The sequence below is a fragment of the Nilaparvata lugens genome, chromosome 11, assembly GCF_014356525.2.
Source record: "Nilaparvata lugens isolate BPH chromosome 11, ASM1435652v1, whole genome shotgun sequence".
Lineage (NCBI taxonomy): Eukaryota > Metazoa > Arthropoda > Insecta > Hemiptera > Delphacidae > Nilaparvata > Nilaparvata lugens.
Genome location: NC_052514.1, coordinates 23552587 through 23568793, shown reverse-complemented (window position 1 = coordinate 23568793; position 16207 = coordinate 23552587). Strand labels below are relative to the sequence as shown.

The 16207-nt window shown below is 35.3% G+C and overlaps 1 protein-coding gene and 1 long non-coding RNA gene across 4 annotated transcripts in view; both read right to left on the bottom strand.

Moving 5' to 3' along the window:
* The window catches only part of LOC111048008 (fasciclin-2), a 283669-nt gene that overhangs the window by 92827 nt on the left and 174635 nt on the right, over window positions 1–16207 (bottom strand). The window lies entirely within an intron of this gene.
* LOC120353586 overlaps window positions 1–16207 on the bottom strand; it is a 61072-nt gene that overhangs the window by 31604 nt on the left and 13261 nt on the right. The window contains exon 2 of the long non-coding RNA XR_005572484.1: window positions 8673–8728. This is a non-coding gene — a long non-coding RNA (uncharacterized LOC120353586). The remainder of the gene's footprint in view (window positions 1–8672; window positions 8729–16207) is intronic.

Sequence of the window (16207 nt, the reverse complement as noted above, 5' to 3'; positions counted from 1 at the left end):
TTCTATTCACTAGTGCATTACAGTGTGAGTAATCAAACTTAGAAGTGGAAAGTCGTCGTGGAACTGGAGGGAGAGTGTTATGGAATTCTGGGGTGAAAACCACGACGCGACCTTCTCGTATTAAAAGAGGGCGTGAGATGTGAAACTTGCTTCATCTCAAGTCGTCAGCTATCAGCTGAAGGTGATCATGCACGACAAACCCGCCAACAAGGGAGAGAAAGTCTCAAGTCATCCCACCCTCCCATTCAGGCACTCTTATTTTCGCCCACAGCCGAAAATCTTATCGCTAAATCCATCGCGAACGTCCCTCTGAACAAACAACCCCTTTTCCTGATGTGGTCCATAACTGCAGGTGAAGGGAAGTTCATCCTTAGATTAAGTTCGCCTCGGAGAGAAGAGAAAAGAGGGTGCACCGAAACTCAATAGGACCGGTAACGTTGTGTCGTCAATGAAGTTTTTTGCCAACATTTGCGACCGGGGGAAACCCTGATTCAACCCAAAATCTTTACATGTATTTCGTTTTATTCATTTTTTCAGAGGGAGCATCTTCCATGCGGTCGAAATTGCATTTTGGTAGCCTGCTGAGACTGAGAATCTTGGTTTTTTTTGGTGCGGGTAACCCATCTCAACGATCTGCAACGAGATGCATTTCCAAGAAATTGCTGACTATAAGGAATATCAACTCAACTTTATATCATGAGATGGAAAATATCAGAGGTACACATTGATGAATATGATGATGAATGGGGTTTAAAATTTATTTTTTCAAATGGTACTGTACTAGAAGAAGTCTTTTTTGACTGTACACATTTTTGAAAATTGATAGTACAATCATAACAAGAAACAGACTGCTCTAATACAAATTCTGTGAACACCATAAACTGCATTCATCATTTTCTTATTAATCTACAAAAACACATGATCATGACAATGATTGCGAGATAATCAACTGGGTTACACCAAAACTGTTTCTCTCCCAAATTTTAATACTTCAATTTAGACCTAATAATGTTTATGTTTCCACATAATTCCCACAACACCATAAATCATATCTCGCTAGACACGGAGTTGTCAAGATGAAAAACACACAAATCCCAGAGCCAAGCGTTATGATTATTTGGCGAGACAGTTGAAACGTCGACACCTCCCAGTGACATGTTGAAAGATGTTATGTGTAGCACAGGGGACCTCTATCCATCAAACGGGGGGCAACAAACAAGACCCGACCCAACCCCCTCCAATGCCAGTGGTGAGGAAATTGCGTAGCAGTCGTCAAAGAACCTGAGGTTATGAGGCTGGCCTCCTGATAAATGGACCGCAGTCCTCATGTACTGAGGGAATGCCTCACTCCTCACTGCATACTGCGCTTGAATACTGAATGAGCTACACGCGTGCAACGCTCTGCTCTGCTCTGCTCTGCCTTCTCTCGAGGGTTCAGGCAAGGCTTCACTAGAATTATATGTACAAAATGGAGGAGTGTACTGAAGCCTAGGTTGAGGTGGGTGTTGAAATGGCAAGTGAGATGGATTGAGAGAGAATTTCAACAGAAAGTACGTGATGATAAGTGTGACGAGGTGGCAGAAACAAGTGAAATGAAAAAAAAATACGTGAGAGAAATACCATAACTATACTAACCATGCCATAACTGTACTATTTAGTTCTATAGATATACTACTCTCTCGTCATAAATCTAGATTATATGTCTTCATTTTAGACGTAATATAATTCGATTCCGGGGTAAATTGCCGTGAATTGTTAGTCATTTGCAGCTTTAATATAATATAGATTGGAAGTTCCGAGGACGAAGTAAAGTGAGGGAGATGTTGTATGACAGAGAATGGATAAGAAAGATTGATTGAATGGAATAACAGGAAATCATCAAAATGGTGATTATTATGAGAAAGAATGATTGAGGAATGTGGATAGGAAGTTGATTGAATAGAGATTCAATCAATCTCAGAGAGAAAGAGAATCATGGAAGAATTGATCAAGTATAAAGTACAAAAAAATACTAGAAAAAAGTTTGCAATGGATAAAAATTGGTGAATTTTCAAAATAGAGATCACTATCAATAATAATTATCACTAAGATAGAGATCACCAGTAATAATTATTGCGGTGGGAAGGACGGTTTCATAGTATGCGAGAAGGTTGGAGTACACAGTGGAAGAGAAATTCGAAGATTAACCTCTATCTTCGAATTTCTCTTCCACTGTGTACTTTTCCTTACTTTGAAGAAATTATTTGGAATACTTGACAAAAGATGTCATCATCAGGAATCACTGTTGATAAAAATTGAGAATAGAATGTTATTTATTGATTCCAACGCGAACCAGAAGTAAATGACTATCATTCACGAGCGCTAGTCCTTTCAAATAGAGATTCAAAAATACACTATCTATATAAAGAACTATACTCATAGGATCTTTGTCAGAATCTGCTATATACAGTAAATCACATTGCATATGATAATATCATATTCATCTACAGATTTTTGCCATAACATATTATACTGGAATACTGCAGCATATTTTTTGGAAATTATCAGAGTAAAAATAGTAACAAAGGAATTTTTTTCTGACGCTCGTGAAAAGACGGGAAATATAAATTCCACTGAACATTTGTTTTCCGGGAAATGTCCGGACCACAGCGGGAAATGGAAAACTCTCGAAACTGTGATACGAACCTAGCTCACATTCGAAAGTTTTTCCGAGAGTTTGGAAATAATGTGGAAATAATTCCATTCTGTACATTGTAGTAAAGTATTCGGCCAAACACTGTCAGCTTCACTTTGCAATAGAGCAACATTTTCGGATTTTCTATACTGAAATTCCGTGGCATGACATCGATATGACAGAAAACTTTGTACTCTGTGCTTTTGCAAGTTAGTCGTTCAGTTTAGTGTTAATTAAAACTTTGTTGGAGGTCAGGATAAAAATTGTAATCCGTTTAAAAGTTTTAGTTCACTGGAAAACATGATGTTGTGTATGTTCATTTTGCTTTTTAGGTTCTCCATATCCTCAATATTGTTTCAATGTTCTGTATTGGATAAGTGTCTTACATCCAATTTTGGATTTCCATGGCAGTTCCAATTCTAAATTAATTTTATCCGTGGAAACATTTTTCTTACACAAGTATCCCAAGTTCAGAATATTTGAGATTAGGATGTTGATGAAGATGGTTTCAACCTCAATACCGTATATAATTCAAGAAAAATAATCAATAACCATGCATTACTCATTGTTGAAGTGCGATGATGAATCTCAATATTGTTCAATAATGAAAGTGCGATGAAGGCCAAACTCATCAGACCACGTTCACCAGGTTGTAACCTCATATTGACTCATCAAATCCCCAGCAACTCGACTCCGTTGGGTTTGAGTACCCACTTGAATTCAATCTCTCAAATTGAGTGCACTCACTTAAACTGCATTCCAATCAAACGGAAAGTACTAGCTTGTGATTCCAACAGTAACAACTAGCATTAGAGTGAGTACTACTACTGGGAAGTTCGAAAGAGGATTGCATTGCAAGTTAAGTAGCTGCACAAACTGCTGCTTGTACGATTCTCAACTAAACTTTGCATTCCCAGTTCTTAATTACTATACGATGAAGCCGATGATTCGCCTTGTTCCAGCTTGGTTCGGCTATTATTTACTTTGTGACTGTTCAGCGACTCCACTTACTGGTAAATAACTTTTGTCCTACAAACTTTAGATATTTTCTGATGCAGTCAACGATACTGATGACTGGGTTTCGATGAAAGTTCTAGAACGGCTTCCAAGTTAATTTGAATGCAAAGTTAGTAACTGTACACATTTTTTTTCTCCGTGGAGAACAAAAATGCATTCATTTAAGATGCAACACACTGCGTTTGCGTTCAATGATACGTATAAAAAGGTTCCCAAACTCTTCCATATATTTTATGTTTTAGTTTTCTAGAAACAATTCACAGCTTATGAAGAAAATATTACAATGTAGATCTAACAGGAAACTGGAACGATCAAAATTGAAGGATACATTCGAAACTATTCTAAAATCTGGTAACTCGTTGAATCATCTTACTTGTCTAAAATAGATTTCTATAAAATCAATCATGATTACGATCTTAAATTTCAAGATGTGTGCAGCCTATAATCTTAAAATTTTTCAAATAATTTCTCTTATTTGAAATACCCTCTTCTCAAGTATCATTTGAACCTCGTTGCACATTTTTCAGATTAACCCAAACGTTATTATATTTTTTAATTATTTATCATCCAAAAAAAGATGAAACTAATAACACGATGAAAATTATTTTTCTATGATTTTTTTGCAATCTCTCGCAGAAAATGATGTCATTACATGTTTTAACGAGTGTATTACTTTTATCTACCAATATAAGTCTTCCATCTCTGCTTGTATAACTTCCAGGAAAACTGAGCAGAGCATGTTTATGACACGCCTCTTATCACTTGCTCGTAACTATGGCAACGTTGTCCACATTCATTGCGAACGATGAATACGAGAGAAAACTGCAGAATTGTTCCCGTGACTCCAGCCACTACCTCCGTAAACAAAGCCGTAGTGCATTCGTGTGATGTCAGCACAGGTAGGGCTCCTACACCAATAGAAACAATAGCTGATATAGATCAGCTGAAATCAACTAATTTTTATTGGTGTAGGAGCCCTTCCAGTGCTGACGTCACCAGAATGCACTACGGCTTTGTTTACGGAGGTAGTGCTCCAGCTCTACAATAAAGAATGAAAATAGAAAAAAAATATATATAAAATTTGAGGAGGGACTTCTCAGACAATATTCACAATACATTCAGTTTGTCCATATGAGGAAATATATTCAAAAAATACAATAAGGTTGCGGTATTTCAAAAAACATATTCAAATGACGTCAATTCAATACTATTTCTAGTTTTCAAAAGGAAAGTTGAAAGAAATTATAATCTTCAATAGAATAAATGATAATATGATTGGAGCAGATGAAGAAAAAACAGAGAAACAATAAAATCAGGTACATCAAAAGGAATCTAAATCTATCAATTTTTTCTATAGCCTAAAATATCAGAGATGGAGGCTCAATCTATTTTTCTGCAAGAACAATTTGAAATAGATGAGAGGAGAACACACAACGACACATCAAGTCTTCCTCTTCAAACTACTAAGCAGATGTTCAGTATTGGGAAAAGGAGAACAATTACAATTTCGACTGGTTCAAACTGATCTTAACTTTCACAATAAACATACCTGATACAATATTCCAAAACATACTTAAATACTGCTTTTAATATCACTTCTATTCTATCCAGGATGATATTCGATCTGGTCCTAGTAGATTAAAAATGAAAATTAAAAAAAAATCCATTCAATAAAAAGTTAATTTCAATTGAGTTCCTAGACAAGGAAGATACGTCAGTAAAAAAAGAAAGATTTCGTTTTCTTTCAACGTTATAAGGATAATTTCCATACCGTTACGGCTCGGCACAGTTTTCACAATCTGTTCTAAATGAAAAATAGTTTTCTCCTGAGGAACAATATTATCTTCGCCGAAGATTCATTGCAGGTTATATTTCATAAACGAAGATAAAGGAGACGATTACAACGATGAAGAAAAATAAGGTGGTGCGAGAAAAATGATGAAGAAGGAAAAACGAAGGAGAAAGAGGTAAAAGCTGGGAAAACGTGGAAGTAGGAAAGCTTCATAGAGGCACTAACCATTTGTTTAAGAGCATTCCTGCCAACAAAGGAGAGCGTTCCTTGCTATCATAATTCTGTGGCAACGAAACAACGTTTCAATGGAGATAGCTATCTATATACAGGACAGCAACAACCTCAAATAACTGGGAGAACAGAGAGATTTTCTTTTTCCACGAGCACTCTGATATAAGATCTTATCGCTCACCTTTCAAATTGAATTCAGTAACTTGCAATTTCAAGTTTACTTGTAGAACAGTTTTCTACAACAGCCGTCCAAACTTGGTAAAAAATTAAAAGAGCCTACTAAATTACATTATTGGAAAATTGAAGAGCTAACAGGAAATTCATATTACATGAGCAATGATGTGAATTGAGAAGGTTAATCATGGTTTCATATAACACCCTAAACTTCAAGTTTATCTACAATATTATGGTTATGCTCTATGGTTCCTCAGAGCACTGGCATGAATAAATTAGAAGACTTGCCTTATTTTTGAGAAAAGAACATGTAAAAGATAACAAAAAAGATTGTGATTTTCAACTAGTCAAAACAGCACAACAATATTGCCATTCAAATAGAATAGCATTCAGGAATATAATACTCTTGGAAACTACTCCTAAACCGAACCAGTTGGAGTGGAATAGTTTCAAACACATTTATGGGGCGTTGAAATTTTCTACCGGGAAATCAGGATTTCGATTAATGGGCTTCGAATACGATGAAATATTTAATAGTGGGAACTCAATTGGAAACCTCTCTCAAGTTGAAACAAACATAAAGGTTACCATTTCGAAAAAATAAATGTAGAAACCAATCTCAAATCAAGAAATCTAACGGACAGGCATGATTTCCCTGTAGGGTAAACACAAAAAAAATACAAAAGGATAGACATCCTAATATTGTACTGTTGAAATGATAACAATTATCTTGTTGAATCGTGTAACAACTGGAAAATGCCATCTCAAACAAAAAGATCACACAACAAACCGACTGGATTTTTTCCAGTTGGAACAAGTAGACGAAAATCCATTTCCAGCACAGTTACACGAGAAAAGTTCTTTTTCACCACTAGAGGTCTACTGGAAATGTCCGATGTGATATGGCCAGCCACTTGTGGTAAGTGTAGAGAGGTTTTCCCGTCTTGTTTGTACCGTAAATAAACGTCCTTCTCTTCCTCCTCACACTTTTTATCCTTCCCTCTCTCATACCTACTCCTTTTCTTTCATCTTATCATCCTCTTCTTTTTTCTCCTACTCGTTCTCCTCCACCTCCGCCAGATCTTGTTCCTTCTTGTCCTCGTCTCCTTCCTCACCTTATCCTCCTTCTACTAAGGGGAATGTTTCCCCCGCTTTCAGGAGGAAGCACTTTATTCCGTGACGTAATTAACTGTCGCACAATCGCTTGTGGCCTTGTTTCAGCCGGTAACTGCTTCTACTTTTAATTTAAACTTTATCTGGCTGTGAATACACTCTCAGCAACCACTTATGTCACACTCTACATGTTCGGGGTGGCAACCACCCACTTTATATTCTATCTTCAGGGAAAACAAGGACGTATATCGAACTTCCTTTCGGAGAATGAATTATTGCCACGAGAACAGTAATAATAATAATGGTCCTGCACATTATGATAATACTATGATATCATTCCATTGCGTGCAATCATATTGTAAGAATTCGATTGATATAATTCAAGAACTATTGATGACTCGAATACTGTTTATAGTTCATACTTCACATTGGAAGATTGGATAGACAGAGATATATGGATAAATGAAACGAAATTCAGAGAACTTTACTTTAGAGTGCAAGTAATGAGAATATTTTTAAAAAATTGTAAGAGAGCTCTATGATGAAATAAAGTAATAATTTGAGAAAGTCAAATAAGGACTTGTCTTAGTATTTTCGTGTAAGTAATCTAACCAGGAAACGCGTAGGCTAGTAGACGTTGTATTTTTCTCCAACCCTCAACGATAATGTGTTATAACAAGAATGAGAAACAATGAAGTTATCACGTCCAAAATTGTGTTACAGGTTGAAATATCGATAGTACTATGTTGACCAACGATATTGCTATCAATATCTGTTGAAGTCAATTGTTGTATCAAGTCGAACCACGAATCAGTTTCTCCACGTTCTCAGTTTTCTGACAATGTAACTTTGAGTATTCATTTAATAAACTAAATAAGTAATCTTATTAGTGTTCTCATCGATTTATCTAATTCTTTATCGATTTAATTGGCCCAACCTAGAATCGATTCTTTATCGATTTAATTGGCCCAACCTAGAATACACCTGCTGATTGAACCCCCGCTACTGCCATGGAAGAATTTTAGATTCCAGTACCTTGGACGCCAACGGAAAAGTTCTAAACGCGTTAATTCCCGCAGGGAAAAGTCAAGCCGGACATATTACAGTTGAATGTCCCAGCGGACTTCTACTGCTCAAATATCCGTCGTATTCCTGCAAAGTACACAGAGCAGAGCAGACGGCAGACAGCTTGTGCACGTTCAAGCTCACAACAAACTTTTTCACGTCGTCTGTTAACTTTTTTCATAGCATCAACTGCCGTTGAGTATTTATTCATTAGTCGTGTACACGAGCCATTTTTCACTGATCGATTCGTGAAACTTTTCAGCGAAGCGTTCTGTTTTCATTAAATCAAGGATATTGAACGCTAAATTGGGATATGAAATTTACATTCCATCCATAAACGTTGTACAATTTCTCCATAATCGGATGATGAATTTGAATACTGGATATTTCATTATAATGTATTATGTGAATATTTTATTGTAATATTATTCATTATTCGAATATTTCAGAAGAGATAAACTTGAATTGAAATTTATTATATTTGAAATTTTATTGGAATTTCATTTGTAACACGGCACACTGTATTAATCTATTCATTATATAATTTCATCTATTCAATAATCTTATCTTATTTGTACTTATCTAATTGTACGTGGCATAACTTACGGTTAGTTAGATGTGAAGAGGTGCAAACCTCATCAATAATGGAAAACCATTCATACCTGCAACAGAACATGAAATTGTGAAACGTCAAGTCTTGAACTACTTTACTGATTCAAATATCATCGAATACAATTTTTAGATCAAGTACAAAATCAATGAAAAGTACAAAGATCACCTCAGAATACAACAAGGAGAAGAAAGAACAAACATTCATGAGTGCTAAACCAAAAACCGGAGATGAAGTGAATGAAAAATCAAGTTTCTTGAAAAAATGAATAAACCTTGTCTTAGCCTCAAGTTACCTTTTTATTAAATTTGTGAAAATGTCGATCTGTGCGAATGAATATATGTCAAGGAAAATCATTGAAAGAGAAACGAAGGATAAGATATGGATGATGTTGAAATGAGTTAATGCTACCACAGCAGTGGAGCTGTCAGAATTTGAATTCAGAATTTCTCTAGTAATCTGTAGAACCTTTCTGACTGTACCCCAATATACTTGATAGGAGATCTCAAGCACAGATACATAAATTCTCAATACAATAATCACAAGAAATTTCCAAAGAATTTCCAAAAAAATCTTCTTTCATTGCATTAATTAGAGTTGATTAAATTGCAGGGGAGTATTGAACGTCTAATTGAATCGTTAGCGGAAGGTATTAAATAGCAGATGATAAGGTTCCAGAAGGAAGGAGAATGGAGTTAGATAAGCCTGGAAAGTGAAAGAGAAAGAGAAAGATGAGAGTTTCGTGCGGACTCAACTGTTGTGTATACTCAGCAATAAAGGCGGGCAAGGAAGGAGAGAATTGCTAAGGATGGAAGTAACAAAGGACAAACCCTTGAAGGAGGTGGATGAACCAGAGATGTTGGTAATGGCATGAGTGAAGAGGAAAATGAGAGAGAGAGAGGGAGAATGAGTGAGAATGAGGGACCTGGATTATGTCTTGAGGATAATTGCGGCGGCTTCCTGCGGAATTCTTGCGTGTGCCCAAGAAGAGAAGCGTTGGTGGTCTTTGGGGGTGTTTTTGAAAAGGGGTAAGGTTAGGTTAGGGTAAGATAGGCCACGCGTGACTGCAGGGTTTCACTTGTAGTCTTCAATTAGCCGGCCACTCTTGGAGGGGCGTGAAGAAATTTCGATCCTCTGTGAAGAGAGAAGAGGACACGTCAGTTCCGGGCCTCACTCTTCCCTCACTAAGTAAGTGAACCTCAGAACAGCATGTCGACAATTGTACAATTATGGAGCAACTACAGAATCTCATTGTTTTTAAAAGGATGCAAATTGAAATTTCCGACAAGTGGGATGGTAGTGACAGAAATCCTCTATATTCAATCAACTTATTTAATCATCAATGAAACAATTCAAGTTCCCGGGTTTTTGGGAACTGTTCTCACGTACTGTTCCAGAGAAATTGCGTCTACATTGATTATATGAAGTATTGAAATATTCTCCAATAACATGTTACCGAAAGACAGGTAGGGAGAATGTAAGGAGACCCATAAGGAGAAATGAAACATGATATATGACGACTTATGTCAAACGTATTACAATAATGCTGAGTAGCTCCAGGATCATCATCATTGAAATAGTATACTCTTCTAGATGAATAAGACGCTCACATTTTACAAAAAAAAACAACTTATTTTTCAGTTGTATGAAGCTTTCGTTATACCTAAGGTTGAATTAAACTTGAACATCCACATACACATATATTCAGTCGCTGATGAATCTGGAAGAATGAGTTGATCAGAGATTCTACTGAAGAAGAACAGGTATAATAATAGTGGAACTACTATATCAAGTACATTGGTATATAATAAGGTATATCAAATAGAACTACATATAATATATATAATGATGGTCCAGAAAATATAAATTATATATTCTGGACCATCATTCATCAAGTTGTTCTGATTTCATAGACCCAGAAAACGCACCTTTTGAAAAAAAAATCAATAAAAATAACGAACCGCTTCAGAAGTTTGTTTGCAATACAGTTAATAACACTTTAGCTTCTTTCCCCTTCCATACCCCCACCACAATGTAAAGAATATAAATTCCCCTTCATAATTGGGCCGATGTAGCCAGGCCAGAATCTCGTTTTCAATAAGTAAAGCAAGCAATCAGTGTTCCCCATCTTTTGATATTCAATCATCTTCGGGGAGTGTTAAAAGTTCGGCGCATTAAGAAGCGAGACGAGCTCTCATAAATGTGCATTTAATTGGCGGGGCGACGGTGCCGCTACCAGCTACCCTCACTCTCACAGGAGACACTTTCTTCGTTCATCGATGCAAAAGAGGCAATTACCATATTAATTCGATTCTGTCGGCAGCAGAGTTACAGGCTCACACTCTACTCGATTATTACCACTCAGTTATTCAGGCAGATATTTGAAAATAGATACGCTACTCAAACAACAACCAGAGGGAAACGAGCTTTGCATCATAAATATTCTGCCCACTATACGGAGTATTCTCGAAAAATGAAGGAGTATCACTTACAAGTTTGGATCTTTATTCATATTATTCTAGTTGATCACTTGAAACAAATCTGATAAACATTTTGTAAGGGATGAGACAAGCTAATTTCACTAATATCAATGCAATTGTCAATTTCATTATTGAATTATATCCAATTCAAAAATTTAAATGATAAAATCCTATCTGAGATGTGAATTTTTTGTTCAATTACAAGCTGAATAGTCCTACTATTCTTTATATCAAGAACCTGTAACAATATGTCAGTGATTCAGGTGGAAATTGTTCAAGGAAAAGACGGTTCTCCAACATTTCAATATTTGACACATTTAGGCAGAAGATGATGACATTGGAGAAAGTTGTATCATGATTTCATTATAGGACACTAGTTATATTTGAACTACAACTTATAACTGCGTTATTCTTCAGATTGTTATCAAGGACTTTATCTCTAAATCGAATGAGTTTTACTAATTTTACGATGGACTGACCCAGAACTCATAATTTTTTAAATCAGTTGTAGATTTATGTTTTTCAGTGCCCAACTAACCAGAAGGAGAAAAAGAGTTGTAGAATTATGTTTTTTAGTCCTCAACTGACCAGAAGAAGAAATAAGGAGGAGGCTATTATACAGGATACAATACGATGAAAGACGGAGGTGGGTGAGAAAATAAACGATAAGGGGTAGATGAAGAAAAAATTAAAGTGAGATGAATTGAAAAAATTGAGAAAATAACAGAAAGAGGAGGAAGAACAATAGGATAATGAGAAGTCATTAAAAGAAGAACGCATTTTCTTTTCAAAATTTGTTATGAATATTCAGTGAGGATCTCAGAATCTTCTAAGAATCTATTCAAAAATGAATTTTAAAACCTGAAAACATTTTGTTGTATATTGAAAACATTGATGAACACCAGAGAGTAAAATTGATTCGATTACGAAATAGAATTTCATCAAAATTAGATGTCCTAGAGAGGGATCCACAATCCACAATCATAAAACTCAGATCGTTTCTAACAAGCCAATGGCTGCGATAATTAGTTCACCGTCATTTCAATACCAGCGCGTTCCACGAGTTCAACTCAGTTGGATCCTGATTCCGAGTAATGATTTACAAACTACTGTATCTGTTGATATTGAAACATTGAAACATCTGTTGTATGACTGAAACATTGATCAGTAATGTTTGAGAGCTCGACGAGAGCGGTCGTATCGGAGTGGTTGCTGAGTCAGCTGTGCAAAGTTTAAACGTTCCGTAACAAAATATTTCGTGCTAGTGAACCGTGCTGTAGTGAATATTTTATTTGAAGATTTAAAAATGTCTTGTTTTATTTGCTCTAAATCCGTTCGGAATTCAGGTGAGCTGATTTCAAGTGTCGACTGTGAAGCGAATTTTCATATAGGATGTGTGAAAATGACCAAGGACGATGCGGACTACATAAAGAGAAACAAACAAATTTGGAGATGTAGCAGCTGTTCCTCTACACGTCGCAAAAGTATGGTGAGTGAATCGACAACAGGAAACAAGGACGTGACTCTCCAAGAACTCGCAGGAGTTCTTGAGGTAATTGCAGGAAATCAGACGTCGATGAAGGAGAATATTAAGAAAATGGAGTTGGAGCTTGGGAAATCAATTGAATCATGTCATCAGGCGATTAACGACATAAATAAGAAGTTTGATGAACAAAACAAGCAAATTAGCACATGCCTCATCAACATCGATAAGCTTTCAACAGAAGTAGCTAGCCTCAGGAAAGAAAATGCAGAACTGAAGGAACGCGTCGAGGATATGGAACAATACTCAAGATCGAACATGCTGGAAATAAATGGTATACCCAAAAAACAGGATGAAGATGTAACAGAAATCATTTGTAGAATGAGCGAAGCATTAGGACACAAAATAAAAGCAGATGCAATCGACATTTGTCACAGACTTAAACAACGAAATGAAAACCTACCTCCACCAATCGTTGTCAAGTTCGTTCGTAGAACAGACAAACAAGTAATATTGAATAAAAGGAAAGTTACGAGGCAGTTTTCTACAAAGCAGATGGGAGAAACAACGGACCATCCAGTCTATGTGAATGAAAGTCTAGCACCTACGCGAAGAAGGATTTTCACCATGGCGAGAGAGATCTTCAAAAGAGGCGACATCAAATACCTATGGATCAAGGAAGGGAAGATTCTAGCTAGGAAAGAAGACGGAACACCAGTTATTGAACTCAAGAACAGTGAACAAGTGAAAAAGTTGAGCGTGATAAGTGCATCTAAGCAGCCAGGTAACCAAGAAAATAACAGTGTCAGTACCGTAAATAAAAATGTCATCAGAGATAAGTAGCAGAGAAACACTAATTATTCATCAAAATATACGCAGTCTGCGAAGTAATTTCGATTTATTCTTAGTGCAAATGAGGAAATTAGAAAACAACCCGCTAATAATAGTCTTGACAGAAATATGGATACTAGAGAATGAAATAGACTTATATCATATAGAGGGCTATTCCGTACATGGTAATTTCAATCATAACTACAGAGCAGGAGGAACTTTGGTTTATATAAGCAGTGAGATAACGTTCAAAACAAAGACAATAGTTTTTATTTCAGCGGACTGTGTACATATATCTTGTTCATATAATAATTTTGAATTTCAGTTGTTGGCTGCTTACAGGTTGCAATCAAACTCACCCAAAATATTTCTTAACGAATTAACCTTGTACTTAGAAGAAATATTTAATATTAACGAAAACAATGAGGTCCCTTTCTTTTTCACGGGAGATATAAATATAGATCTTTTTCAGAACACCAGAATTATTGACGATTACAAATATTTAATGAATAGTTTTGGATTTGAATCACTCAATACTGATTACACTCATAGGTCCCGATTTTCCAACTCTTTAATAGATCATCTTTACTTAAAATCCGGCAAAAATAGAACAAAACTGAATAAAATTAATCTAATTCCAGAAATACTACATTTAGATATAACTGATCACAGTACAATCATACTTAAAGTTGAAGGATTGAAGAGATCCAACGAAGAAGCAGATACAAATTATAAAAAAATATGCCTAATCAATTACCGGAAGTTGAATAATATTTTATCATCGATTGATTGGGATAGAGAAATACCAGCAGTATCAGTTGATGAGGGATGGGAAAATTTCATTGACATTTTAAAAAGCGCTATCAAAGATTCACAAGAAAATCTTCTTTTAGAAAATAACTTGACACAGAAATATAGGTCGCCATGGATAAATAGTTATCTGATCAAGCAAATAAACTTAAGAAATGAGTTATACAAGAATGTTATCAAACAACCTAATAATGACGACTTAAAACAAATATACAATACATTCAAAAATAACTTACGTAATGAACTGAGAGAAAGAAAACAATATTATTATTCAAAACTGTTTAGAGAAAGCCAGGGAAACATTAGAAAGACGTGGAAAACAATTGACGCGTTAATAGGATTGAAAAAAAATAAAGAACCACTAAAACTGATTGTTGATGAGCAGGGAAATAGCATACATGATAGTAATAAAATTTCTAATTCGTTTAATTCTTATTTTCTAAATGTTGTGAATAAAATGAATGATGAATTAGAACAAACCACATTGCAAACCAGGGAAGAGTCTGCTAGAATATCAAAAATAAGGTTTCCATACAATTCTCCAACAAATTCAATTTTTCTCCACCCTACAAATCCGGAGGAAGTAGCAAGTACAATAAGAAAATTGAAAAATAAATCTTCGCCAGGTGTAGATGGGATAAGCACAAGCATGATTAAAAAACTTACATGAATTATTTGAACAAATTAACCGATCTAATTAACCTGAGTATTGCCAAAGGAAAATTCCCAAGCATGTTCAAACACAGCGTAGTTATACCTATTCCTAAAAAGCCAAATTGTAAAAACATAGATCAGTTCCGCCCAATTTCACTTTTACCGGTTTTTTCCAAGATTTTAGAAAAAATATTCAAGATTAGACTTGAAAACTTTTATAAAAATAATAACTTTTTTAGTGATAACCAATATGGTTTCCGTGAAGGAAGAAGTACAGAAGCGGCAATTAAAAATCTCATTTCAAAAATAAATGACAGTTTTAGTGTTAATAATAAGTGTGCAGCTCTGTTTCTTGATATATCTAAAGCATATGATGCAATTGATAAAAACATGCTTCTAAAAAAACTTGATTTATCAGGAGTAAGAGGAATTGCCAATGATTGGTTAAGATGCTACCTATCTAATAGGAGTCAAAGGGTCAGAATTAACGATACGTTGAGTGAACCGGGGACATTACCATAGGTATTCCTCAAGGATCAGTGTTATCAAGTACTTTATTCCTGGTCTTTATTAACGATTTGACGGATGGTGACTTACAGGGAAAGATTACATCTTTTGCAGACGATACAGTTATATTTTATTCGGCCAAAACAAATCAAGAACTTAAAAATAAATTAGAAATGGATCTTAAGCACCTTAGGTGGTGGTTTTGCGAAAATAAATTAACTATCAACACAGACAAATCTAATATAATACAATTTAATCTTCAAAACACGGATCAGGAGTTAACTAGTATTTACTTCCATAAATTAGATTGTGCGCAACAGGTGAATAATATATTGTGTAACTGTGAAACTATAAAACAAGCACGTACAGTTAAATATCTGGGCCTCATATTGGATAGTAGGCTCACTTGGTCAGATCATGTACAGAAGATAAAAAATGAGTTATTTGTATACATAAGGAAGTTCTATTACCTCAGACAGTTATGTCCAAAAGAAGTATTGTTACAATTATACCATGCAATTATTGGTTCTAGAATAAATTATGGAATAATATGCTATGGGAGTGCATACAATGTTCATATTAAACCTGTAATTACTGGTCAGAAACATATATTAAAATAATTTGTAATAAACCTAAACAATATAGTTCAATGATGCTCTTCAGAGAACTATCAATATTATCAGTGAGACATTCTTTTCTATTCAAAGCATTGCTGGATTTAGCTGAAAATAATTTCGATATTCAACAGATGAGAGAAAGAATAAAC